Source organism: Lathyrus oleraceus, chromosome 4 (assembly GCF_024323335.1).
Source record: "Lathyrus oleraceus cultivar Zhongwan6 chromosome 4, CAAS_Psat_ZW6_1.0, whole genome shotgun sequence".
Taxonomy (NCBI): Eukaryota; Viridiplantae; Streptophyta; class Magnoliopsida; order Fabales; family Fabaceae; genus Lathyrus; species Lathyrus oleraceus.
This window is the reverse complement of record NC_066582.1, coordinates 160,373,582-160,377,561: the sequence shown is the minus strand read 5'-3', so window position 1 is coordinate 160,377,561 and position 3,980 is coordinate 160,373,582. Positions and strand designations below refer to the sequence as shown.

Genomic DNA, 3,980 nt, shown 5'->3' with positions numbered 1-3,980 from the left:
GCTTAATCTGCTTGCATCTTGTATTTCTAATTAAAAATAACAGTTCAATAAAAGAAATTCAGAACATATTGTGATTAAAAAAACGAAAAATAGTAAAATGTCATTCTTTGTTGAAGCAATGAATAGGACAGGACAAGAAAAAACACACTCAGCCATAAGGATAGGACATAAAAATAATGAGCATGTTTGCTAAAAGAGTTCATAAATTCAGTAATAGTAAAAATGAGGCCAAGACTTGAATGCTATTTAATATATGAAAACATAACAGTAGTACAAGATGAATACTTATTTTCAGAATCACACATGAACTAACACAGTACTTAGACAACACAGTTATCAAAGTCATTCCAACATTCGACCAAAGCATGTGGCCGACGAAAGTATTTACATCTAGTTGCAGGATAGAGGATAAAGTACACAACAACTAATTTAGTTACAACACTGATAGAGACGAAGTTCATTCACAAGACATGAATTACTAACAAGTTTTAGTTGTGTAGCCTAGACTCCTGTTGCAATTGTTTCGATCTTGACATCAGGTGATTCGGCATACGAAATTGAAATCAGTTCAGACCTAAACTGTTCATCCTGATCACCATTTGGCAACACAGCCCCATCTGGTTTCTTGCTATCGGACACAGAATCCTGAACTTTATCTGGTGAGGTGTTTGAAATAGCGATAAGCGACTCGCGTGCTGCCACCTCAGTAGACTCCTTCTTGCTCGGTGACTTGCTATCCATATAACTTTATGATTATAGTTTTTCCTACATGTCATGAACCGAAGTTTTCTCAGATAGTTCATTATATCAGATATTTTAGTCAATGTTGACCAGAATGCATAGACATGCCAATCAATTTGAGTCAAACCCGATCAACCGACAAAATCTAAGGTAGTAAAACCTAGTAGTTTTTTTTTCTCTTACTTCATAAATGGTCATCAGACCGGGTCCATACTGCCTGGTTTTTATTACTATGTTTTAAATACAAACACTTATCAGCATGTGGTTATTCTGTATATTTTACAGAATGTGGTTATGTCTTGACCAACACTCGTGTGCATTGTGGCAGAACCACAGTTTTATTAACATATATATAACTAAATCACAAGCATCGATTATGTTTTCAACATGTCTATGAATGGCTCCGTAAAGTAACGGAAATTCATTTAGTCAAAACATCAACATTACAACGATTAGCAGAGTATATAACTCAAACATGATTAATATGACACCATACACATGCCTATGGATTAGTATGAACAACCCTTCATATCTGCCAAATTTACTTTGCATCAAATAGGCTCCAAAGTCCATGTATAAAATACAGCCGAATAAGGTGTTACTTCCTTTGTACCAAAAGAGCAGAGAAAGAAGGAGCATAAAAGCCAATTACAACCATATCCAAGAGACATACTTCATATTCACAAACACAATGACAGATTCTGACATGCATTGTACTACAGTACTATTTCATTATTTTGGATTTTTACAGATGGCTTCGTTGTCCTTTGTTTTTTCCGAGGATAGTAGTAATTAGCGCTAATATTTTATCATGACTTCATTTAATTAAACTTTTTTTTAAAAATACAACAAATACATTTTAAATTTTAATAGATATTACTCACAAATGATTATTCGTATTGGTTCCCTTCCAAAATGAAGTTATCAAATAAATATTAAATAACCTACAAATATGAGCCTAGGTTAGGGTTAGATGTGTTCAAAAAATTTGGTAACGCATAACCAAACCATCAATATATTTCAAGAACCTAAACCAGGAAAACCGGTTCGCTATATCTGAAGCGGTTTACATGTAATACAGTTCCGCTCCCTTTTCATCAGATTCGCCCTCTTCTTCACCTTCAACCTCGCATCAATGGCCATTTCCTAAGTAGATTTTGAAAATCAATCAAACTATGATAACAATTCATCAAACACATCCATCCACGAAACCCTCCTGTTATCTTCACCCAGCAAGACCCTCGGAGCCAACCTTGTTGCACCATCACTTCATGATCACAACTACCATAATTGGATCAAATCAATGCGCCGTGCTTTATCCTCCAAAAACAAGATCCAATTTAACAATGGATCTTTAACCAAACCTAATCAACTGACCCTAATTGTCAATTCCTTGTTCCCACTTCCTCTTCCGGTCTTCCTAACCTTCTCTAGAACTAACCATCTTCCCGCTACGCCACCTCCGTCCTTGCTAGCCGCCACTCTCCGTCTCCGTCTGGTTTGAGGCCCTACAGTTTTTTTCTTCTCTCTCTAAATTTTTCTTCTCTGTTCTCTTTTTCCATGCCTCCAAAATACTATGATTTTCATCAATTTTGCTCCTCCAATTGGATCTGGTTATGCCTACATGCTATTCACATTTATTCCTCAACTTTATTGAAGTTTTCTTTGAAGTTTAGATTCTTGTTTTTTTTCAGTTGTTTTTTATTTACCGCTAATTCCAATAAAGACCAAATCAATTATTTATATGAATCGAAGAGAAATTTGATTGGAATTTTTCAATGATTTTTTTTTATTCCAAATCTCTGCATATGTTACTCACACCCCGATAGATGAAAACAAATTAAAGCCAATCGACAGAAGAACCAGTTTTAACATAAACCGGGTCTGAATCTGAACAACTTTAGAACCGGTTCAGAAACAATTGACTGTGTTTGGATGTGAAGCATTTGTTTACAAAAAAAACAGATAAATATGTTACCTAAAACATATAAACAAAAGAGCATGAATAATAAATGATTTCCCTTTCACATCTGTGTCAAAAATGTTAATAACAAAGAAAATCTCAAAATAATGATAAAGTCAACAACGTATACAATTTTGCAGCTTCATAAGAATATATGAAGGAACCTCCAAGACAAATAAGAATGAATATAATCGAATTCAACGCAAAATAAACGCAGAATCGGAAAGGTAAATGAAATCAAGATTCAGAAATATAGGGATTAATCAATCATGATATTCGTACCTTGATGAGGTTTATGAAGGCGTCTTTGAAGATTCCAATAAAATTAGCTGAGGTTGTTGGCGATTGCTTTGAAAAGGGAATGAAACGCGCGATTTAGGTTGAATTATTTATGACTAATTCGGGAGTAGTACAGTCATAAGGCTTATGGAAAAGCGTGCCAGCTCTGGATTTTTCCAATAATATAAAATATCCTTTTTTTAGACTTACTTGCCTACCTACATTTATTTTATTGGCTATTTTATTTTATAATAAGATGTTAAGTTGAGAACTAGTTTAAACTAGTTTATGTTAGGGAAAATATCAATGAGAGAAAAACAAAGTTTTTATCCATTAATATAGTACAAGAGGCAAAAAGTTAAATGAAATTATCTTCCATTAGATTTGTTTAACTTTTTAAACCAAATTAAAATACAATTTTAACGGCAATAATAATAGCAATAATAAATTAACGTAGAAAGTAGTAAAAATGCGATAGATTGAAAACTTGGTTTTTTTACCGAGATAATCCACTTTTTCGAAAAAATTCTCAAAATACCTCACTTTTCAGCAAAATTCTCAATCTACCTCACTTTTAGGAGGAGGCGTCAATTGGATTGGCGGCCCCTTTTAAAAATTGCAAGGAGGCGCCAATTGGATTGGCTAGGACACCTGCCCTAGCCAATCCAATTGGCGCCTATGTGTAATTTTTAAGAGGGGGCACCAATCCAATTGGCGCCTCCCTTAAAAAAGCCTCAAATGAAAAAACCTCCAACATCAAAGTTGTAGATCTTTTCAAGACAATGGATTTGGATATAAATTTTGCATCATTTGGATTTTTTATGAGAAAGTTATGGGTAGTTGAAGTTGGACTTCTGAGTTTTTCAACTGTAATCTGACCTATAATGTCTTACATTATTTCATGTGTTTCTTTTAGAGTTATGAAATTTTGTCCAACATAACAACTGAAGTAGACATCTCAAATTTTCCAATGCACTTGGTCCCACCTCAAAATAAT

General features: G+C 34.0%; 1 long non-coding RNA gene across 1 annotated transcript; it reads right to left on the bottom strand.

Annotated features, from left to right (window-relative positions):
• Positions 1-223: 223 nt before the first annotated feature.
• On the bottom strand, positions 224-3,262 carry LOC127074298 (uncharacterized). Its single transcript, XR_007785968.1, has 2 exons — positions 2,987-3,262; positions 224-765 (listed from the first exon to the last, which is right to left on the bottom strand). It is a non-coding gene; the product is annotated as an uncharacterized LOC127074298 (long non-coding RNA).
• Positions 3,263-3,980: the final 718 nt, after the last annotated feature.